Consider the following 24,633-nt stretch of genomic DNA (forward strand, 5'->3'; position numbering starts at 1 on the left):
TATTTTTAAGGTTACAAACTGAGAAAGAAGGAGCAGCAGATTAATTTTTAAGTAACAAAGTTCCTATTTTCATGAACAACAACAACAAGTAGAGACGGAAAAAAAGAAAACAGAACATATTCGATCAGAGCTGAATTGTTTCAAAACAGAATATTTTTCAGTTTTCCATTAGGAGTCTGTGACTACATTTTATTCAATAGTTTCAGTATGTTTCTGTTACATATACAATAGAACCTCGCCGACACGAACACCAGAGTTACAAACTAACTTGTCAACTGGTCCACACACCTCATTTGGAACCGGAATTACGCAATCAGGCAGCACCAGAGGGGGTGGAAAAGCAAATACTGTGTGACTAAACAAAATGGCAAGCAGTAGGAAGCGCAAACGTGTCACACTTTCAATTGACACAAAACTAGAAATATTAAAAAAACTCGACAGTGGTGTTAGCCTCAGCAACATAGCAGTAGAATATGGTATCGGGAAATCAACCATCACCGATATTCGGAAAAGCCAGGAAAAAATAAAGCAATTTGCAAAAGAAGCCAAAGACAACGGAACAGTAAAAACCAGGTGTATTGTACGCAAAGCTGCTGATGATGCTTTTGATAAGGCAATGCATCTGTGGTTTGCACAAGAGAGATCAAAAGGCACTCCTATAAGTGGTGTCATGGTTACCGAGAAGGCAAAGTTACTCTACCGAGAAATGTATCCAGACAAAGGTGAGAACCATTTTAAAGCAAGCACAGGGTGGCTTTGTCGGTTCAAAAATCGGCATGGAATACGGCAGTTGAGGATGCAAGAAGAGTTTCTAACAAGTGACTGGAATGCTGCAGGTGTATTTAAAAACATTTTCAAATCATTTATTGAACAGCACGAACTTACCCGGGACCAAGTGTTTAACTGCGACGAGACGGGCTTGTATTGGCGCCTGCTTCCAAACAAGACTCTGGCAGACAATTCAGAAAAACAGGCAAAGAATTTCAAATCCAGTAAAGATCGGGTCACGCTGATGGCTACTGCTAACGCAAGCGGGGATTTCCGTCTCCCATTGGTGTTCATTCATAAAAAGGCGAAACCTTGCTGCTTTGCAAACGTCACTATGTCAGCTCTACCTGTCCATTACTACAGCCAGCGCTGTGCTTGGATGGATAAAGGCATTTTCTCCGACTGGTTTTTTAAACACTTTGTTCCACTTGTGAAAGACTACCTTACCTCAAAATCGTTACCTATCCGAGCTGTGCTACTGATGGACAATGCTCCATCTCATCCTGCCATTGAAAATCTATTGACAGAAGATGGAAGCATTCGTTGTTTGTTTTTGCCACGAAATGTCACCAGCCTCATTCAGCCAATGGACCGAAGCATTCTGGAAAACATGAAATGTCGATACAAGCGAAACCTCTTACAGCGATTATTACTGGGATCAATGCAATTTGAATCTTACACAGATTTTTGTAAACAGCTGACAATCAAAGATGCTGTCTACATGTGTGCCGAATCCTGGAGTGAGATTAGCTCTGAGTCTTTGAGACGCTCATGGAATACACTTTGGCGGTGTATTGATAACACTGAACCAGATAATTTGGAAAACAATGAGCAGATGGAAATAAATCAACTAGATTTTTCTGAAGAGCGACAGCTTTTGGATATCACCACGGAGGAACAGGAGGAATGGCTAAACGCAGATAAACATGAGAACGGGCACCCTATTCTTAGCGACCATGAGATAATTGAATTGGTACGAGAAACAGCACAACCGGACAGTGACAGTGACAAGGAGGGGGAGAATGCCAAGAAGATCCCACACATGCAAGCAGAAGAGTGCTTCACTGCCTGTCTTCAATGGCTTGAACAACAGCCTGAAGCCACACCGATTAACCTAATGATGCTTCACAAGCTACGCACCTTGGCAGCAAAAAAGCTTGTTAGCAACCTCAAGCAAAGTACCATTAAAGATTTTTTCAAGTCTACATAGTTTATGCTGTAAAGTTAAACAGGAAAGTTAAGTTTGGATACTTTTTTTTTTTTTAATTGTCATTATAAAGACTAGTGTCGGTACGTTTTGCGGCAGCATTTTTTTAGTGCTATTTGAATGGACTTTTAAATTGGTGGGCCTTTATGTTGGCTTTTTTATTTCATGGATAACTAACACTAAAAAAGAAGCAAGAGAAATTACTTAAAATTGAAATATAGTACCATGTTAAACGTAAACTACTTAAAAAAAGGGAAAGTTTAAAAAAAAAAGATTTGACAAGGTAAGGAAACTGTTTCTGTGCTTGTTTCATTTAAATTAAGATGGTTAAAAGCAGCATTTTTTCTTCTGCACAGTAAAGTTTCAAAGCTGTATTAAGTCGATGTTCAGTTGTAAACTTTTGAAAGAACAACCATAATGTTTTGTTCAGAGTTATGAACATTTTAGAGTTCGGAAGAACCTCCATTCGGAAGGTGTTTGTAACTCTGAGGTTCTACTGTTTTGTACATTATGAGCTCCCTCTGGTGGCCAGAATTGGCATTTAACTTCCCTGTTACATATCTATTTGACCAACAATCACTTTGCAGAGCCTATGGGGGTGTGAGCCTACCAGATGCTTAGCGTTCTGGCCTGATCCAGCAAAACACTTAAGCACATCCTTAACTTTAAACATAGGGGTAGGCCCATTTATTTCAGTCTATTGTGAAGGATCAAACTCTTGTTGAACAATGGAGCTAACTACTCATGGTAATAAACATTATGCTTCGTGTTAAGTGTTTCCAGTTTCAGGCCTTTCGCGGGGTGACTTTGATATAGGAGAGAGACCATGGTTTTAAATCTTGTTTTATTAAAATTCACTCTCCTGGTTGTCAGTGGTTCCCACATCTGTTGCCTCTTAGTTGTTTTCTTATCTCTGTTTGCAAAAATCTCTATAATTCTGCAGTAATTGTGTTTTCAAAAAGGACTTTGGCTGTCAGTGTGACAGATATGGCAATTTCCTTAAATATCCTGGTCCAACCTTATTGAATGAAGTTAAACCTTATTGAATTAACATTCAGTATCTTAGGAGTTCATTATATTAAAAATGCAAATGTGTATGTAAAATTGTGGGATTGTATAGAACATCTCTAGGGAGGAAACATGGCTAAACGTTTACCCTAGGAAATGTTATGAGCGTCAAAGGACTCTTTGAAACAATGTCCTAGACAAACAAATTTAAGTGGGATTCGTAGGAAATATTTGGGAAAAGGTGAAGGCAACTTCGCACCTCTGGACCCAACCTTTGACACTGTGCTTTGAGGAAAAAAGTAAAGCGGACCTGCTTAGGCAGTCTGAGTTTTCTGGGGAATTCACAGTGTAGACAGGGAGCTGCCCAGCCTGGAAAGTGATAGATTCCAAGCCCAAAAGGGGCCATTGTGATCAGCTAGTCCAGTGGTTCTCACAACAAATTTTTTGGTGTCCTCAGAGTGCAGCCACCAACTCTTGCTGGTGGTTGCTCTGATCATTTTTCCTAAAATACTTAATTAACTTTAGGGAAAACAAATAAATATGCACATATACACATCCAAATCATTGGAATTTATTTATATAGGGGTTTTTTTTTTTCAGACTCAATAATAAAAATAATGGACAGTTGTGTCTATTCTTTACTGGACCTAAACAGAATAGAAACACAAATAAGGTGTTTGCATGTTCTTGTCTTTTTTGTTGTTGTTGTTTCTTTTGCTTTTTTGGTTGCTTTTTTTTTAAGACTTGCTAGCTAGTAAGTCTGCTGCTGTGAAAAGTGATACTTGTATATTAATATCATTTTTGACAGTCTCCAAGCTAGCTTCTAAGTCTTGTAGCCAATGATTTTAGTTTATTGTTAATTTATTATGTGATATTATGATTAACTAACATGTTACGTCATATATAATCATTGTATGTTCAATAGAGTTACGTTGTAGGATTATAAAAGTACAAGACTGATCAGTAGTTAGGAGGGATAATTTTGTATTAGGTATCTAAGTAAGTAGGGCTGGAATGCTTTTAGCTTAGCAATGCTAGGCTTAAGAAATGCTTGACATAAGTAAGTGACCAAAGAATGACCCTATGCCACAAGATTACGGGAAAAGATGTACTAATGGGTGATATGCCAAAAAATTAACAGTAACAGTAGTGGTGTTAGTCACATTTTTCTAACACATGCCCTAACCACAGGGTTCACTATGTGTGTAAATCCTAATAATGTATAATCAGAATCACACTTTAAAAAGAGGGTGCCCAGATTAGGAAAATTGAGCTCCCTATGGGAAACTCCAGGAGGAACCATCCCTCTACTGATGATCAGTTGGCAAGGCAGCCATCAGACCTTAAGAATATCATTAAGGATGTGAGTATGGCTATATATGTAACTTGTGCATAGGTGTGTATAGAATTTCTATATGCTTAGGTAATCATAACTTTAACTGTAACTTTAATAAAACTTGGAAAACAGTCTAGACCTTGTACTTGTGAATGTCTGTGTGGTCATTATCCTTGGTCTTTGTGTTCCTAGAGATTCTAAATCAGAAGCAAGTAGCAGAGGTGACTTTCACTCTGTTAAGCTTGAAACTAGCCACCAGAGCCGAACCCACGGTGGTGTAATACAGCATTACTAAATTCACTTTAAATCATATCAAAGGGTACAGATTGGCACCCAGCGTAGAGCTCTAGAGAACACAGACTACATTAGACCCTGTGGGTGTAATTAATACTATGGTGATCTGTGCGTTATAAGAACATGTAGCAAATTAGACTAAAGTGTGTTTAAGTGATGCCTAGACCTCTAGCTAAAGGTGAATTTCACCCCAAAACTGAAAGTTACTGTTAAACTCAATATCTGCCAAGAGCAAAGTCCAAATTGTATAAATAATCAACAGTGGGAATGTTTAATTTTGCACTTATATGTACACATCCCTCCTGTGATTCCATCAGCCCTTTCCATGCCGAACAGTTCAGATCCCCCTGATCCCAGGTGTGTCACATTGTGTCCTGAGCATATAAAGTAGAGATGGTTAAACATTTGGTCATTAACACATTTTTCCCACAAAGTGACTGTCACAGACTCACAGATCGTGCCCACTCTTGGCCCCGTGCGGTCCGTGGGGGGTGCCCCTTTCAGTGCGACAGCCCTTCTCGGGGGTCCACTCTCTCTCGGGGTCAGGCCCCTCCACCTCCTGGAGCCGCACCTATCTGAGCCTTAGCACGTCTGTCTCTGCCGTGGGCCCCCTCAGGGAGTCCACTCGCTCTGGACCCCCGGGGCCTCCACCCCCGAAGGGGTTGATGCAACTCTGTTCTCTAGACCAGAGTGACTCTCAGCCAGCATAAAACAGGAGGATTTATTGAGAGTTGAACACAGCACAGGAAACTCTCAGGGCCTCAGGCCCCTCCCTCAGCCCAGCACATCCCAGTCTCTCTGCACCCAGGTGGGCTCTGCCTGCGCCCCCTCTCCAGCCCAGAGCCCTCCTGTTCCCAGCTGGGCATCTGAGATCACCGGCCCCAGGGCCCGCCTCTGTCCATTGTCTTCTCTTCAGGTAAACAGGGTCGTAAACGGGGGCCTCCTCTCCTGCTTCTGTCCTCTGGCTGGAACCGGCTGGTTAGGTCACTGGGTCCTCACTCTGCAGCCTATTGTCCGCCCACTGGCCAGAACCGGCTGTGTCTCCTCAGCTGGGCCTCCAGGTCACCAGGTTGCCAGGTCACTGGTTGCTGGGGTGTCCATCCTCCCAGCCATCGGCTGGGTCCCCAAGTCCTCTCTCCAGTCCTCTGCAAAACACACTCCCTCTCCCCTCACCTCATTAAACCAGTAACACCCAGGGAAACTGAGTCCCACCCCCTCCGCATACAAACCATTGAAAACTCCACAGAAAACAAGAGAACCCCCCACTTCGTCACATCTCTCCCCCCTTCGAGGCTGAACGGAGCAGGGTCACTTAGCCAGTGACCTGGGGAAGTTCAGGGTCCCCGCCCCGTGATAAAGCAACATTGGCCCTCCCCCGCACATGGGCCACCTCCATGTCATAACCTTGGAGGAGCAGGGCCCACCTTAGCAGCTTGGCATTAGCCCCTTTCATTTGGTGCAGCCACATCAGGGGCGAATGGTCGGTGTACCCGGTGAAGCGCCACCCAAATAGCTATGGCTGCAGTTTTTTAAGGACCCACAGCAGGGCCAGGCATTCCTTCTCTATGGCTGCATAGTGCTGCTCGCGGGGCAGCAGCTTCTTGCTCAGATACACAATGGGGTGTCTCTCCCCCTTAGTATCAGTTTGCATCAGTACCGCCCCCAGCCCTGTGTCCGAGGCGTCTGTGAACACCAGGAAGGGTTTGTTAAAATCCGGGTTTACCGGCACCGGGCCCTGGATAAGTGCCCCCTTCAGCGCACAGAGAGCCCTCTGGCACTGCTCGGTCCAGACCACCTTGTCCGGCTTTCCCTTTCGACACAGCTCCCTGAGGGGTGCTGCCAGGGAGCTAAAGTGGGGCACAACCCTCCGGTAGTACCCCGCCATCCTAACGAAAGCCTGGACCTGCTTCTTAGTCTGGGGGGCGGGCCAGGCCTTGATTGCTTCCACTTTGGCCGGCTCCGGCTTCAGGTGGCCACCCCCAACCTTGTGGCCCAGGAATAAAACCTCTGCCATCCCCACCTTGCACTTTTCAGGCAACCCAGCACCCTCTTCACCTGGGAAACATGTTCCTCCCAGGTCTGGCTAAAGACACAGATATCGTCAATGTACACTAGAGCAAAGCCCTCCATCCCCCTTAGTAACTGATCCACCAGGCACTGGAAGGTGGCAGGTGCCCCCTTGAGGCCGAAAGGCAGGACCAAGAACTCAAAGAGCCCTATTGGAGTGGTGAAGGCGGACTTCGCCCTGGCCTCCGGGTCCAAAGGCACCTGCCAGTAGCCTTTGGTAAGATCCATGGTAGTGAGGTATCGGGCACCCCCCAACTTGTCTAGGATCTCATCGGTCCTAGGCATAGGGTAGGCATCGGACACGGTAATGGCACTGAGCTTCCGACAGTCCACACAGAACCGGATCAACCCATCCTTCTTGGGGACCAACACCTGATGGGAGGGTTGGTTCCCATCTCCACCCAATGGAGAGCCAGGTTAGTGAGCCCAGGCCGGCTGGAGAACAGCTGCTGATATGACTGCAGCACCTCTCTGATCTCTGCCTGCTGGGCGGGGGTTAGCTGGTCTGAGAGGGGAATTGATTCTAGCGAGGGGTTAGCTCCAGCCTCAGGGAGGAGTCCCACCAGGGGGTCCTCTCCTTTCTCCTCCCACTGCCCACACACAGTCAGCACCAACTTCTCCCTGTCCCAGTACGGCTTCATCATGTTGACATGATACACCCGGTGGCTGTGAGCCCGGTTGGACAGTTCCACCACATAGTTCACCTCGTTTACCTGTCTGATGACCATGAAGGGGCCATCCCAGGCCACTTGCAGCTTGTTCTTCCTCACGGGGATGAGGAGCATCACCTGGTCCCCGGTAGCATATGAGCGGGCACGTGCTGAGCGGTTGTACCAGACCTTCTGCTTCCTCTGGGCCCTTGCTAGGTTCCCCCTAGCCAAGCCCATGAGCTCCACAAGCTTTTCCCTGAAAGTCAGTACATACTCTACCACTGATTCCCCATCGGGAGAGGCCTTTCCCTCCCACTCGGCCCTCATCAAGTCCAGGGGCCCCCTCACCCTCCTTCCGTAGAGCAACTTGAACGGGGAGAACCCTGTGGATTCCTGGGGCATTTCCTTATATGCGAACAGCAGGTGGGGTAAATCCTTGTCCCAGTCCTGCGGGTGCTGGTCCATAAAGGTTTTCAGCATCCTCTTTAGGGTCCCATTGAACCTCTCCACTAGCCCATTGGACTGAGGGTGGTAGGCTGAGGCCCAGGTGTGTCGGACCCCACACTTCTCCCACAAGCACTGGAGCAGGGTTGACATGAAGTTAGACCCCTGGTCTGTGAGGACCTCCTTGGGGAACCCCACTCCGCTGAAGATGGTCAGCAGTGCGTCTGCCACGGTGTCTGCCTCGATAGAGGACAAGGCCACCGCCTCGGGGTAGCGCGTAGCAAAATCTACCACCACCAGGATGTGTTTCTTCCCTGACCGGGTCACCCTGCTGAGGGGCCCCACTATGTCCCCGGCCACCTTCTGGAAAGGCTCCTCTATGATAAGCAAAGGTCTCAGCAGGGCTTTACACTTATCCCGGGCCCTTCCCACCCTCTGGCAGGAGTCACAGGTCCTGCAATACTGTTGGACCGCATCAAAGACCCCAGGCCAGTAAAAGTTCTGCAGCAGCCTCTGTCTGGTGCGCCTGATGCCCCGAAAGGGGGATATCGTGAGTCAAGAACAACAGTTTGTGGCAGTACCTCTGGGGAACCACCAGCTGCCTCCCAACTTTCCAAGATTCATTCCCGGTACAGGAATCCCCTCTCCCACAGGAATTGCTTCTGGCGGTCCTCCCCCTCGGACCCTGCACTGTCGTGGCTAGCCAGGGCCCTCAGTTTCTCCAGGGAGGGATCCACCTGCAGCTCCGTTTGGAATTCAGCTGCTGGGTCTGAGGATACAGCCCTGGCTGGTGGCGCCTCAGTTTCCCCACCCTGGGACGGAGGCTCCGGCCCAGCCCTGTCAAGCCCTACCCTTGGTGTTTCAGACCCCCCCCTCGGGAGGTCCCGCGCCCCTCGCTGGCTCTGGCTCCGGGTAAGGACCAGGGCGCTATGAGTGCCATCCGGCCAGTTCTCCAAGTCATTACCCATTAGCACCTCGGTAGGCAGGTGGTCATGCACCCCGACCTCTTTGGGTCCCTCCTTAGCCCCCCATTTCAGGTGTATCCTCGCTACAGGCACCTTGACGGGGGGCCCAAACACTCCCCTCAGGGTCAGGTAGGCATCGGGCACTAGCTGGTCTGGGTCCACCACCTCGGACTGCGCCAGCGTCACCTCTGCACCCGTGTCCTAGAACCCCTGGACGCGTCTTCCCCCCACCTCAATGGGGATGATGTGGCACTTGTCCCCTGGGGCCTGTCCCACGCTCACCCGGCGGATTGGGTACGGGTGCTCTGGACTTGGGGCCCTGCCTTCCCCTGCTGGCCTGGCCTGGCGGTCCCCTCCCCCTGGCACAGCCCTCTTGACTGCAGCCCCTGGGCCCGGCGGTGCCCCCTCTCGGTGGGCTTCCACCCAGTTAACACCCCGCGGGTTCTGCTTGGCTGCCATTTCCTTCATCTTCAGGCACTGTGCCACCTTGTGCCCCTTTTGGCCACAGTAATTACATCTCATGTCCCTCACGTTCCACGAGGGGGGTCGCCCCGCCCCAGCAGTCCTGGGCACCCCTGAGTTGGGCTTCCTGGAGTCCCACCTTTGAGAGGGCTCAGGGTGACTCCCCTTATGAGTCCCTGATGTGGGTCTCCCCCCTGCCCCCAATCTACTGTCCACGAACTCATCTGCCAGTGCCCCTGCACTGCGCAGATCTTTGGGCTTCCGGTCCACTAGCCACATCTTAAAGTCCGGAGGGCAGATGTCATACAGCTGCTCCAAGCCCACCAGGTTATACACATCCTTTGCGGTAGTGGCCCGTGCGCCCTTCCCCCACTTGCGGAGATATTCCCCCAGCAAGTTGGTGACCTCCTTGTAAGAGACACCTGGGGTCTTGCGCACACCCCGGAATCGTTTCCTGTATGCCTCGGAGGTCAGTTCAAACTTCAGCTGCAAAGCCTGTTTGAACAGGTCATAGTCCCCGGTATCAACACCATACATTTGGCTGAACGCCTGTATGGCTTTGGGACCCAGCAGGGGGGTCAGACAGCGAAGCCTGTCTGCGGGGTCAATCTGGTTCAGTTCACAAGCCTTCTCAAAGGCTGTGAGGTAGGCATCAATATCCCCCCCCCCCCCTCGAACTGGGGCAGCAGTTTGGTGTCTAGATTCCTCACACCACTGGCGTCTCAGGGCCCTTCCCCACTTACCCCGCGGCAGGCCCTCTTGGCCCGCCTGTTGTCCATCTCCAACTCGTGCTTCTGCTGTTCTACAAGGTCCGCTCGTTCTCTCTCTGTGTCCACCAGCCTCCAATCCTCTAGCTCCAGCTCCTTTGCTTTCAGCTGCAGCTCCAATCTCCGCAGCTCCTCTAGGGAGGAACCTGACTGGGGTCTCCCTGTACTGACTGGGGAGTCAGGACTGACCCACTCCCGGTCGCTACACAGACTGCCCCCACGGCTACTCCCCTGCTCTCCGGGCACCCCAGGAGTCCCCCTGGGGTCTGGAGCCTGCGCCTCAGACGGGTCATTCTCTACAAGCTGAGCAATCAGCCGCTCCTTAGTGAGCCTCCCCACGCTCAGCCCCCTCTCCCTGCAGAGATGTGCCAGGTCGCTCTTACGGAGCTGGTTATAGGCCATTTCCAGGCTGGTTCCGTTCAATACCCTCGTTCTATTGCTGGCAGCCACTCACTGCAAAGCGCCTGCGCCCGCAGCCAACGTCTACAGGGTGCATCCACAACATATCTCACTTTTGACACCACGTTGTCACGGACTCACAGATCGTGCCCACTCTTGGCCCCGTGTGGTCCGTGGGGGGTGCCCCTTTCAGTGCGACAGCCCTTCTCGGGAGTCCACTCTCTCTCGGGGTCAGGCCCCTCCACCTCCTGGAGCCGCACCTATCTGAGCCTTAGCACGTCTGTCTCTGCCGTGGGCCCCCTCAGGGAGTCCACTCGCTCTGGACCCCCGGGGCCTCCACCCCAGAAGGGGTTGATGCAACCCTGTTCTCTAGACCGGAGTGACTCTCAGCCAGCATAAAACAGGAGGATTTATTGAGAGTTGAACACAGCACAGGAAACTCTCAGAGCCTCAGGCCTGGCCTCCCTCAGCCCAGCACATCCCAGTCTCTCTGCATCCAGGTGGGCTCTGCCCACTCCCCCTCTCCAGCCCAGAGCCCCCCTGCTCCCAGGTGGGCATCTGAGATCACCGGCCCCAGGCCCCGCCTCTGTCCATTGTCTTCTCTCCAGGTAAACAGGGTCGTAAACCGGGGCCTCCTCTCCTCGCTTCTGTCCTCTGGCTGGAACCGGCTGGTTAGGTCACTGGGTCCTCACTCTGCAGCCCATTGTCCACCCACAGGCCAGAACCGGCTGTGTCTCCTCAGCTGGGCCTCCGGGTCGTCAGGTCACCAGTCGCTGGGGTGTCCACCCTCCCGGCCATCGGCTGGGTCCCCAAGCCCTCTCTCCGGTCCTCTGCAAAACACACTCCCTCTCCCCTCACCTTGTTAAACCATCAACACCCAGGGAAACTGAGTCCCACCCCCGCCACATGCAAACCATTGAAAACTCCACAGAAAACAAGAAAACCCCCCACTTCGTCACATCGGCTTTTTAAAAAAATGACATTTTTATGAGACAGTTTCCATTTTTGTCAAAGTTTTTCAGGTTTTGGTGAGAAACCCCCAAAAGCCTGAAAACCAATTTTTTGTTGTTGTTTGACAAAATACTTTCAGTTTGGGGGCTTATGTGTTTTTCTGAAATCCTGAAAAATTCAGTGAAAATGTTAAAAGAAACAATGTTCATTTCCTTTGAATTTTTTTTTGCAGAAAATAAATCAGATTTTTCAACCTGCTCTGGTACAAAGAGCCAGATTTTCTCTTTCCAACCCAACTTCTTTGAGAAATTTGATTCAAATGAGTGGAACCTGGCCTTAGAGGATTCCCAGGGGGCGGGGGCAACTCTCAGCTTGTATAAATCTGGCATAGCCAGGTCCTGCATCAACTGCCCCCTGCCAGTGTATGGAGTGTGTCAGGAGCAAGAGAGGATGGGTTAAGCATCTCAGTTGGTGTATTGGCTCATGGGGATAACGAGCTACCATAAGTTAGAGCAATTTCTAGGGTATTCCAAGTTTCTGTCTAGATTCAAAATTGCACCAGTTTAACTTTCAATTAATTTAAAACTGATTTAATTAAACTACTTCAAATCACAATGCAGACTCTCTTAATTCTATTTACATCACGATTATCTCAATTTAGCATAAATTAATTGTTATTGAATTAAGTTAGATCAGTATTGCGATGGGTTCCTTCCGGGGTGCCACCTGGAACTGGCTCCCAGGGCGCTTGGCTCCCGGCCCCGCTGGGTATTGACATGCCAGGTGCAGGGGGCGAGGTGCAGCGCCAGGGAGGAGATTGGGGAGGCAGGAGCACTGAGGTGGGGCTGAGCGGGCAGGTGCTGAGGAGTTGTGGCTGGCTGGCCAGCAGAGAGGAGGAGCAGCAGCTCGGCTCTGGAGGGCCCAGCTGCAGCTCCACACAGGGCGCTGCCAGAGCCTGGCAGGCGGCTCACTGAAGTGGCACTTTGTGATCTGGCACGGGCGGGAGCTAGCTCCCCACAGCTGAACGCTCCGCAGCGCCGGTGGATTCAGATCCAAACCAGGATCTGGCTCCAAATTCACAGCTGGCCCCTTCCCCCGATCTGGAGCAGCCCGCATCGTGTGGAGGTGGTTGATTTCACAAGAGAGGGGGCTTCCCACAGACTCTCCAACTCCCTCACTGTGACGAAGTGGGACTGTTCTTAATGTTTCCTCTGAACACTGTAGGGGTGCCTCAGTTTCCCCTATGCATTTCTTAAGTCTCTAGGTGTGGGGATAAAGGCCAGTGTGCATAAATGGCCAACACTCTGTCTCCTGGCAACTAATGGCCGGGCCCTTCCCCCCTTCAAGGGGATAGCTAAAGGTGTTGGAGAACAAAGAGATCAGGTGACCTTCTGGCCCAGGAAAGAGACAAAGGCCAGAGAGAAGGGGCTGGAGAGTTTCAGTTTGGAGCTGGCTGGGGACGAGGAGTGAAGTGCAGATGTGGGTGTCTGGCTCACTGCCCCCCAAAATGGACCCAGCTGAGAGGTCCTGTTCTCTGTACCTACAAGCTGTTTTAGACCATGTTTCTATCATCTAATAAACCTCTGTTTACTGGCTGGCTAAGAGTCACGTCTGACTGCGAAGTGGGGGTGCAGGACCCTCTGGCTTCTCCAGGACCCCACCTGGGCGGACTCGCTGTGGGAAATGCAAGGAGGGGCAGAGGATGCTGAATGCTCCAAGGTCAGACCCAGGAAGGTGGAAGCCCTTTGAGCTTCTGGCCCAGAAGACAGTCTGCTCACAGAGAGGAGACTTCACCAGAGTCCTGACTGGCTTCATAGGGAGCAGCTCCAGAGCATTGTCCGAGGACTCCATGACACACACCTCTCATGCTTCTTCCCATTTGCCTTTAATCACCCCCACATGGCCCATGTTGGCCACCAGCTACCTCCCTGTCTGGACCCTTACCTGGCCCCATCATGGCAGTGGCTGAGCACGCGGGTGTTGTTGTATTTAGCCTCTCAACCCCCCGCATGGAGCAGGGACCTGCTCTCCCTAGTTTGCTGAGGCCCAGAGCGACAGGGACTCACCTGATCTCACACAGAAGACTTACAGCAGAGCTGGGAACTGAACACCGCTCTCCTGAATCCCAGCCCAATGCCTCATCTACCAGCCTGTGTCGCCTTCCCGTGCCCTGCCACCAGCCCCGCCAAACCCTCCTCCCTGTCTCCGTCCCCTCCGGGCTGGACTGGTGTGACCCCTTCTGTCTGGCCATCGCAGACTCCCTCCTGTGCGCATGCCGCTGCCCACTTCCTCACTGGCACCAGGCTAGACAGCCGGCACCGGGGCACTTGGTAGATGTGCGCCGCCCAGCCAGGAGCCCGGGGAAGGCTCGGTGTGGCTGGCGATGCAATGGAAAAGCAGAGGCGGGCAATAGAAGATTCTCCTACCTGGAGTCAGGAGTGGACAGAAGCCAGCGTGTATATGGGCCACCCACTTTCTGCTACCAGTGGCGGAGCTGAAACGGCTGGATCAGCTTTCTCAGCGGCACGTGCCAGCTCTCGCTCTGCCAGAGCCAAGCCTGGCAGTGAGGGGATGAGGCTTTGGCAGCCAGCAGGGGGCATGTCACAATGGGCAGGCGAGTCACAAGCCAGCCAATGTGTGACTGCCCAGCCCTGGGATGCCCCAGCCCAGACTAGTTTTGGCCTCGCCGGGGCTTTAGAGCCTGTCCTTCCCCACCGGGGTCATGGGAGGGACCTGTGATGGGTTGAATCACAGAAACCCCCTGGGAGCTGCCACCTGATGTGCCAAGACTACCTCTGCTCCTGTTTTCCATGCCAGCTCAGGACTCCAGCGCCCTGTGTTGCTGAGCCAGACACTCCTGTCTGCTCCAACAAAGACCCAGGGTCTGAATTACTTGCCCCAAAGCTGCAGGTTTACCTGAAAGCAGCTCACAGAAGTGTGCTTGTCTTTAGCACTCAGATGCCCAACTCCCAATGGGGTCTAAACCCAAATAAATCCGTTTTACCCTGCATAAAGCTTATGCAGGGTAAACTCATAAATTATTCGCCCTCTATAACGCTGATAGAGAAATATGCACAGTTGTTGTCATGTAGCAGGAGGGGCTAACCGCCCAAGTGTAACCCAGTCAGAAGTGGAAGGAAGGTACTTGGACAGCTAGCCTAAGCTCCCCCCATGGCCACGCTATTATTATCAGCATGGTAACTTAATTCCAGCGAGTGCATGTAGGTCCGCCCACCCTGGGAATTACATCTCCAGCTGCAGTGTAGATGTTCTCAGAAGGTGAATGGCAAACTCAACTGCAAATGGAATTAAGCCCAGCAGTATCTGCTGCATGCCCCCCGCTAAGCGCGATCCAGGGAGCAGTCAGTATTGTAATTGGTTAGAACTGTTTTCTGCCGCTGCTGCCTGGTGGGGGAGATCGTTTAGCCCATGCTCCTGAGCTTAACTGCTCTTCAGCTTTGTGCTTCACCTCTAGGGGATTCACCACTGCAGAGATCCTTCCAGCACTCCTGCCTGTGACTATGATTTAGAAGTGAAGTGAAACGCCTTGTATCACTGCAAAGCCACACAGTAGGAGTGACCCAGGCTAGGTGCTAAGTGGGGTTACATGAGTCCCTCACCCCAACTAGAATTAAATTGCATTAAAAGGGTGCAGTTTGCATCAGCCCTTGGTCTCTTTTTTTTCCATCCATGAAAGCAATTCGTGCTGGTGCGGCCTCTCAGGTTTGACAGTTAGTGGCTGCAGCTAGCAGGTACAGCATTGGCAGATAAGTTTGCCCACATTGACCCAGAAGAGGCCTTAACTGTGACCCAGAGAGACCATCTCTGGGTGAGAGGGGAGTTTTCTCTATGACGCATGCCATTCTTTCCCTTCCTGCTGAGGCTGTTAGCAGGCCCACTTCAGGTCAGTTGTTATGGAAGGTATCTCTTGTGATGTGGACACTCACTCTCTGGCAACTGGACTGAGATTTGCCAGGCTCTCTCCTTATTGGCTACTGAATGGCTGTCAGATGACTGCAACTTCCAGTCACTGTCAGCTTATCGATATGATATTGGGCTCTATTTAACCTCCCCCATCACTTGAATACAGTCGTTCTGCTAAGACTCTCCTATTTCATGGAGCATTGCATGCCAGGACATAGAATCTCACAGCTGTAAGGCTGTATAAAGGTGTGGCAGTCAGAGATTACACTATAGAATACCTGCAGATCCAGTCTTTGGTTGCCTCTGGCATTGAGGCCTCGGACCCCATGTATTCATCCGCCTTTAGAAAAGAAGCAATGTTCTGAGCCACTAGTTGAACTGTACAGCCAAAGCTTTGCTTTGTGATTTTGAAATAGTAGGACGTTGCCTAATGGAGGGGAGTGTGACCTCTGGGTGCGCCTCCTCTCCCTCCTCCCCCTCCCCCCGCGCTTTTTCAGCTCTGTCCAGTCGCTTTTAACATTTGCCTCTCTTTGTTTTCTCCTTCCCTGATCTGCTGTTTGCTCTCCCTCACTCCTGCTCTGTTCTGAGTGTGAGCTGAATGCATACATTGACCTGAGATTTTATCAATTTAATTTGGCTATTCCATGTAGTATGTAGAGGAGCAAAGTCCATTCTGCTTTCCTCTTCTATGTGGAATGGGTGAGCGGAACAGAGGAAGCACTGCTAGAGCCCAAGTCCTGTGTCACCCTCTGGTATAGCGAGGTTGCCACCTTCTGACTGGCAAATGGAAAATGCCAGGTATGCATTAACGTTTGCAGTGTAGTTGTAGCTGTGTCGGTCCCTGGATATTAGAGAGAAGGTGGGTGGTCCAGTAAAAGATATTACTTCACCCACCTTGTCTCTCAGGTATGCATTAATGTAACGAATGGGACCAGACTGCTGCCATCTCTTCAGCTGCTCCTGTGGTTTGTATTTTGAGCTCTCTTTGCCTGTGTTGAAATTCACTAAAAATGAAATAATTAACTCTACTACTGTATTTCCCCCCCCCCCATATCAGTGTTTGCTTTTCTGGTGCAGAAAGATTGAAGGGAACAGATGAGAACCTATGTGGGAATTTAACTTCAAATTCAAAAAACAGGTATGAAAGCTAACCACTTGCCATTGAAATGTCAGGGCGGTAAGGTTTTGAAGCCATAATGATTTTTCTTCCAGAGTTGTTATTGATGGGCGCAGTAGAGCAATTAAAATCAGATCTCCTGGTAAAAGAAATACATGTTGCCAAATGCAGAGGTGGGCACGTAAGGCACTTGTGGAGCTGCTGAGTAGGGAAACTAGAGCAGGAGGCAATTCTTACTGCTTTAAAACAGGCCAACGTTTTCAGTCTTGAGTGTCTAAAGGATTAGATCCCTATGTCCATATTTAGGCTGCCGATTGCCTGCCCCTAACCCAACGTGCTGAGTATCTATAGCCCCAAATACCTTCAGTGGGGAGTTGCGATGACTCGGCTCCTCTGAAAAGCCAGTCACTTTGATTTAGTGGCCTACGGTTAGGGACCCAAGTTTGAAATGTGTTGCATTAATGTCTTTTCTCTCGTCACACGGAAAGCCTTTCCAAAGCTAACCAACCCTTTTATCAGGGGGTGACAGTAATCTTTGTGAAACCCTCCTTTAACCAGACTCAGGATAAATGTATAATACCGAGCACCCTATCAGGACCTGCAGAGTCTGCCTTCAAAGAGAGAGTCTTGCAAACCCTCCATCCCAGGGTTTTCATTGACCATGGAACCCTTTGGCCCGAACAGTTGGGCGTTAGGCGGGAATCTGCTGCTGAGCCAGGATGGTCTCTAGACATGAAGTGAAATTTCTGGTTGGCTTCAGTTTAGTTGAATGAATCGGCCTGTCTCGTTCTGTCAAGCCTCCCAGATTGAAGAGTAACTGTTGCAAAGGTCTTCAGCCACCTGTTCAGTATGAGGATGTTCACACAAATCCTGATCAGGACTGCTGTCTGCTGCAAATCACCACCCTCAACTTCATCTTCCTGTCGGTAGTCATGGGTATGATATTTACCTTGGTAAGTGTTAAGAAATCTGCACGTAAGCACCATCAAAATGTGCTAAGAAAATGGTCTGGTCATTACTGCTTGTCTGTAAATCTTGCTGCACCAGCAGACTAATTAATATGCATTTCCCTAGTGCATTGGGGCCATCACTCAAGGATCTCTTCAGTTTAGTTTCTGCAAGTCACTAAACTCTCTGATGGTTGATGTAGATTCATGGCAACAGCCCTCGAGGCCCAACTAGAAGGGACTGTTTGTCAGCCGTCTTCAACGAAATGTGCTCCATTCCTGGGGGAAGGAGGGATGAGGATTTGTATTCTCATCGTGCCTAGGAGTCTTAGTCAGCAGCCCCTAAAATACCCTAGATAACTTATGGGTATTAAAGGTAGAATTGGAGAATAGTGTCCAAGTTCTCTCACCTTTGCACTTCCGTAAGATCAAAGCTCCAAATAACATTTATTTCAACTTTAGAAGAGAGTTGGTTGATCTTTCAGATTTTGATGATGTCTTTCTAGTATCTTTTTTGTGAAAAGCATACTTTTTGGAGGCCCTCAATTAAAAAAAAAAGTATTTGAAAATATAAAGTTTAAATGTAAAACACCACAAAGAAAATGTTTGTCCAATAAGAATTAGGGATCAGCATTCACAGTAGTAGATAGTATTTGAAGAGAAATTAGATACTGCTTCCAGAAAATGCCTAGATGTCTATTAAGGAAATTGCCAATTTTCTTCCCTGCAGTTCACAATAAACATGAGCACTGACATGAGACATCACCGAGTGAGGTTGGTGTTCCAGGATTCTCCTGTCCGGAACGGCAAGAAGCCCCGACTTGACCAAGGAGTACAAGTTATCCTGGACCCTGTGCACAGTGTACGTCTCTTGGATTGGTGGCATCCGCAGTACCCGTTTTCTCTGAAGGCTTAGCACGCTCCTACTGCATCTGTGAGTAGCCATGTCAGGTAGAAGACAATGTCTAGGAACTGGGAAATCCTGTTTTTATTTCCTGAATAAATTCTCCAATCTCCTTACAAATGAGTGAAGCTGCAATGCCAGTCTCTGTATATAATTTCCAGCCAGTAATGAGCAGAATCGAGTGTAAATGGAAATGATTTGTAAACACATTTCTATGTAAAGTTCACATTTTATGATTTGAAAGGAGCACCATGAAACTGTTCATTTAAAATCCTTTTGGTGTTAACGAAAGTCGTCCTGTGTTCTGTTCCAGATCCAATGTGGTCAGAGAGATTTTCAGACCAAGTGTCAATGAAATCAGTGTGTGTCTTACTGTAGCATGATCAAACTCAAATGCAGCAGTATTATCCTACACTGATGCAGCAAGTGGAATAGCAGTGACAATCACTAGTCATGCTTCAATCTCTTATCTGCATGAGCACAATAAAGGCATAAATGATCAAGCAAAGAGATTGCCTTTACAGCTCACATTTAAATTGTGTGTGGCGATAAGGCAAAAAAACACTTACAAAAGTTCGAATCCTGATGCTCTCTTTAAGAAAGAGAATCTAAAACACACATAATGGAAAGGCTCTTGTGGCATGTCGGAACTAAACAAAAACTAACCGCATGAGTTAATAAGTGCTCAGACTTCAGGCATTAGAAGAGTAAGATTGTCTGTGAGCTAAGCTAACAGTGTTTGGAGCTAGTGACTGTAGGAAAGCTATTAGGAGCAAAGAGGAAGCATCCAGTTTCCAGCGGACAAATTAACTACCTGGGAAAAATAAACCCAACCCTTTTGGCTCTACTTGGTGGTGTGAGAGGGCTAAGCAGGGTACTGTGTCTACTTCAGCATATCTGGAGTTGCAGCACCACAATACCCAGAACAGATGGGGGCATGAGTTTTATGCAGAACCATGGGGAAGTATCGTGCATCTTATGACAGGAAGAAGAGCTTCATAATTCCACCTAAAATCCTCTGATTTTGAGCCTCAAGGGATTTGAGATAATAGCTTCCCTGGCCCTGCAGACCATAGGGGCAGTTGAATCTCAGTGCAAAGTACATCTGCATGAGGGAGTGTGACTGGGGCTGAGTGCAGGGTGAGTTGATGCCCTGAAGTAACTACTGACGGAAACCGGGTGTTCTGCTTTGCAGCTTATCAGTGGAGGTGAGCCCAGTTAACTTATCGGTCCTGTTTCAACCCAAATCTTGTGCAGGGTAGAGGCAAGAAGTATGTGATCCACAGTGAATACAACAGCCTGTCCTTGAAGGAGGCTGCTGGGATAGAGCAAATGGGATAGGTTAAAAAAAAAAAAAAAAAAGGGGGGGGGGGGAGATTTCCCCTTCCCAACTTGAATCCAGTATGTAAATGCCCAAACGGGTGTACATGTAGCTGTACCGGTGCTGGTGTTTGTCTTACACAATAGTCACTTAAATCACCACAGATAGCTTATCTGTCCCAAGCACATTTCTGTGCCAGATTCACTCTTGTATTGCATCCCCCATTAGATTCTATTTGTGGCAAAACCTCAAACCTTCCCTTTTCACCTCTCCTGTGAATCTATATTAAGAAGATAACAGGCAAGTTGTTTTCAAACCAAAATGCTCTGCTCAGTATTTTGGTTCCACCTTAGATGGACAATCTACCCTGTTCATTTGTAGTAGAAACTGTCAGTTCATGAAATATACCATGATGGCCAGTTGCATTCCTATGGTCGTGGCTCTAAGCTTTACCTCAGTAGTTTTTCTTCAACTGACTGCACATGTGCATTCCGCTCTTGGTGTGTATGCGCCCTGCGCACACTCACATTTCCCTCAGTGGTACTCGTTGGGGAAGCTTGAGAGCCCTTTGCTCTCACACCCCACTGTGTGCTGGTATAAAGGACCCAGCAGCCCCAAAGCCCCATTTGGTTCCTTCTTGCCATCCGTGACAGTCGCTGGAATTGCTTGGCTTGCCTTAGCAGATACTCTGTGTACAGCTTATTGTAAATTTCTTGTAAATAGTTAACCAGTTTTATAGTTACTTAAGGTTAGTTATTAGGTACTATCTGTGGCACTTTTCTTTTTTAGTTCCCAGATCTGGGGTTTCCAGTTTTCAGTATCGAGCGATGCCTCAGTCACCGGACTTCATGCCCTGCGTCTCTTTTCTAGGCCGATGCCCACGAGCAACCCACCCTCACGCTGCTTAACGTGTTTGGGGTCGTTGCTAATATTGCAAAGACTCTAAGCCAAGGACTAAAAAAGACTGAAGACAGGCTGAACTTTTTGCTTATGAATGCAGCCCTGAGACTCCCTTAAAAACCCAGTCATCCTGACTCAGCACTAAGGGCTTCAGTTAGGAGTGCACCTCCTCTGCTGCTTAAGACCCAGCATGGCTCACCCTCTCCAGACCTAAGAAGAGTCTCTAGACACCCCATGGGAGGAAGATCACTGACACCTAAATTTAATAAGCATGTGGAATCCAAAATCCACGCACTCCTCAGATGGCGCCACGATGGGCACCATTCACTCCAGCACTGAGGCAGGCACCCCAGTGGCACCTACATCTGCAGTACTGCAGCAACCCGAGATTGTCTCAATACCAACCACACTGAAGGCATTTGCAGCCGCGAGAGATCTGCTGAGCCTTCTGGTGCTGGTATCCCTGGCAGTGCAGGATACTGTGTTCCCAATACCAGCAGACGGAGGGGCACCGGTGTTGGTGCTGTGACAACCTCCTGTGCTTTAGACTTCATGCCCATCAGTACTGTTGAAGGAGAAGCCTGTGATGTTGGCTGCTCTACGCTCTTCGCCGACTCGGTGCTGTTCTCCGACACCCTCGGGAGTTGCCCCCTTGGTGTGCACAGGTGACTCATCCTCCTGAATTGGAGATTGGTGCCTATGATTCCCAGCGTCGGAGCCAGTCATGCTACTCTTCCCCTTCCTCCCCCCTGGGTAGTTACTATCCAGGTTGCCTCAAGATCCTTCAGGTGGAGTGGGATTGGGTATGTCATTGGGGCCGGCCACTGGTCCAGTGGCCCTTTTGGAACCCATAGGGTTCCCCCCTGTTTCTCGCTCCTGCACAAGACGTTCCTGCTCTGTGTCATCAGAGAGGTGTGGGGAGACTATTCGCCAGGCACTCCCCGTTCCTGATTCCAGTATTGAGCAGGAGCCGCCTGCTGGACAGCTAACGGAGAAGGGGCAGCCGCAACCTGTGCTGGCTTCGTGCTCTTCCTCTCCTGACTGGTAGTTTCTTCAGGAGGCATCTCACCCGCTCCAGAGCTCACCGGGAAATGCCACCAGTTTTGTTCCCTACAAGGTCACAGTCCAGGTTCCATCATGGACACTTTCCTGCTAACCTGGTCGAATAAGCTCTGCTACACTTTTCCTCCAATTCCAGTCCTACATCGAGTGTTGGCAAAGCTCAAACGGGACCATGCCCGGGTCCAGCATGGCCTTGGCAGCACTGGTTCTCCATTCTGCTGGATCTGTCAATGGAGTCTCTGATATTGCTTCCTTTGGACCCACGTGTAATTTCACAGGTTCCTGGTCAGCTGCTCCATCCAAACCTGCGGGTTCTTTGTTTAACAGCCTGGAGGCTCCCTGGCTAAATCCTACAGAGGAGTCTTGCTCGGCTCAAGTTCAGGATGTCTTGTTAAATAGTAGAAAGCCCTCTGTCAGGCCTACTTACGTGTCGAAGTGTGAGCCTGTGTGCACAGAGACTCCAATCCCGTCACTGCTTTGTGACTTGAGAGACACCGAGTGGAATGCACATGTGAAATCACTTAAAGAAGAAAAAAAACATTACTAACCTCCCATAACAGTTGTTCTATGAGGTGTGTTGCACATGTTCCTTCTACGACCCGCCATCCTTTGTTTTGGAGTTGTCCAGCAAGAAGGAACTGACAGCGCTCTGGGCCAGTGGGGCCCTTTAGACTGGCACACGGTGGTGTGCCATGGCACAGGACACTTGAGCTGCCCCGGCAGGTACCCCTGAGGGAAAATTTCCAACGAGTGTACGCAGGGCACCTGCGCACTGAAAGTGGAATGCACATGTGCAACACATCTCAAAGAACAACAGTCAGAAGGCTAGTAACTGTGACAATGGAGCCTCACTCTGACCCGTCATCAAATTGCATCTAGGCTTGGCAGAATTGGATTCTTTTTTTTTAAATGTTGGCAATTAATATAGATTTTTAAGCTTTTTTCCCTCAGTTTTTAAGTATTTAATTTTCACAGTCGTGGGAAATTAATGGGGAGTTGAATTAGGGCAGTCCCCACAGCAGGGCTGCAGGGGACTCCCTGCCCGACCGAGGGGCCCAAGATACTCAGTCGCAGAGTGGACGGGAGGCTGCGGTCCTCGCCTGGTGAAGCAGAGACTCCCGGTCAGGGCCACAAGGAGGAGGGGGAGCCTCCAGCCGAGAGGGAGGCCAACTGCTGCTGAATGGTTCCCGCCCAGGGATGGCCATCACGCTCCCGGTCAGTGAGTGAGTGGGGCACGACAGTGGAGCTGTGGATAGGGTTACCATTCGTCCGGATTTACCCGGACATGTCCTCCTTTTTGTTCTAAAAATAGCGTCCGGGGGGAATTTGTAAAGCACTCAAAATGTCCGGGATTTCCCCCCTCCCCCGGCAGAGCAGAGCGAGCGGCTGGGAGGGCTGCAGGAAAGTCCCGGGCTGGACTCCGGAGCAGCTGTAGAGGAGCCGGATCCGCCCTGCATTCTGAGCCGGCAGCTCTCCCCTGCAGCCCGGTCCGGCAGCACTGTGCAGGGCCAGGGACCGGGTTTTGTTGTGCTGGGGAGCGCAGCCACGTGTCCGGCTCGGCTCGCACAGAGCCCAACATCCTGTTCTGAGCAGCAGGGTAAGGGGGCCAGGGGGCAGGAGAAGGGGCAGGGAGGTTCTGGAGGGGGCAGTCAAGAAACGGGGGGGGCTTTTTGGGGGGAGTGGAGAAAGTTTTGGGCAGTCAGGGTACAGGTAGGGGGGCAGGGTCCTGGGGGGTAGTTGGGGGGGTCTTAGGAGGGGGCAGTTAGGGGACAAGGAACAGGGAATCTTAGGTAGGGGGTGGGGTTCTGGAGGGCAGTTAGGAGCAGGGGTCCCAGGAGGGGGCAGTCAGGGGACAAGGAGCAGGAGGGTGGGGGGCTGGGAGTTCTGGGGGGGAGCTGTCAGGGGGCAGGAGTGGGGAGAGGGATCGGAGCAGTCAGGGGACAGGGAGCAGAGGGATTTAGATGGGTTGGGAGTTCTGGGGGGGGCTGTCAGGGGGCAGGAGTGTGGAGAGGGATCGGAGCAGTCAGGGGACAGGGAGCAGAGGGGTTTAGATGGGTTGGGAGTTCTGGGGGGGGGCTGTCAGGGGGTGGGGAGTGGTTGGATGGGGCGTGGGAGTCCCAGGGGTCTGTCTGGGGGTGGGGGTGTGGATAAGGGTTGGGGCAGTCAGGGGACAAGAGGCAGGGAGGCTTAGATAGGGAGTGGAGTCCTGGGGGGCAGTTAGGGGCAGGGGTCCCAGGAGGGGGCAGTCAGGGGACAAGGAACGGGGGGAGGGTTGGGGGTTCTGGGGGGGCGGGAAGTGGGAGGGGCAGGGGCGGGGCTAGGGCGGGGCTCCTCCCGTCCTCTTTTTTGCTTGCTGAAATATGGTAACCCTAGCTGTGGAGGACTCCCTGTGCAGCCCCAGGTCCGGTCACAGCAGCTCACTACAGGTGCTACGTTCGGGGCAGACAACGCTTGCCAGCTGTTATTAATGGAAAGCTTTTAATCAATTTCTGTATGTCAGCGAAACTGACGTTTACCAGTGATTAAAAATGTAAATTGAATCCTGCCAAGCTTCATGTCTAACTCACCCTGTGTCCTCTCCTAAGGGGAGTGTTTGTTTTATCATTCTGTGAGCTCTCTGGATAATACTTCCTGTTCCTTTATTAATGCTCCCCAAAGACATGAGACTTGTCCAGGATGTTACTCACTGAAAGGCTATTAGCTGTCAGCTCTTTACTGTATCCCCTGGGAGCTGGTGCTGGTCTAGCAGGGTACAAATGGCAGCTTTCCAGATGTAAAGAGCCCTGGGTGCGTGCTGATTGAGGAGATGTTTCTTGCTGACTGAAGCTCTGCACTCGAAATAGAAAGCGCTCTCGTTAGTTGGAGATGCATCTCCATCTAACACCGGCTGGTGTCTGTTGCACACGAGTTTTATGGACTAGCTCCCATTGCAAGAAAAATGGAAGTAGGTTGCAAAACTGCAGTGCACTGCTGAGTAGTTGAAGAGGGTTTATTTAGAGCTGAGCAAATAATTGATTTTTTTTTTGCTTCAGTTGTTCAACCAAAAAAATCTCTCTCACACAATTAATTTGGGGTTGACATAAAATGGGAATGTTACGTTTTTCTCACCAAAAGGAAAAACCAGTATCATTGTCGTGTGA

The 24,633-nt window shown here is 50.1% G+C and overlaps 1 long non-coding RNA gene across 1 annotated transcript; it reads left to right on the top strand.

Moving 5' to 3' along the window:
• The first annotated feature begins 15,055 nt into the window (after nt 1-15,055).
• Nucleotides 15,056-24,415, top strand: LOC135983391 (uncharacterized). Its single transcript, XR_010600987.1, has 4 exons — nt 15,056-16,040; nt 16,300-16,380; nt 17,157-17,312; nt 18,037-24,415. It is a non-coding gene; the product is annotated as an uncharacterized LOC135983391 (long non-coding RNA).
• Nucleotides 24,416-24,633: the final 218 nt, after the last annotated feature.

The sequence above is a fragment of the Chrysemys picta genome, chromosome 4 (assembly GCF_011386835.1).
Source record: "Chrysemys picta bellii isolate R12L10 chromosome 4, ASM1138683v2, whole genome shotgun sequence".
Classification (NCBI taxonomy): Eukaryota; Metazoa; Chordata; order Testudines; family Emydidae; genus Chrysemys; species Chrysemys picta.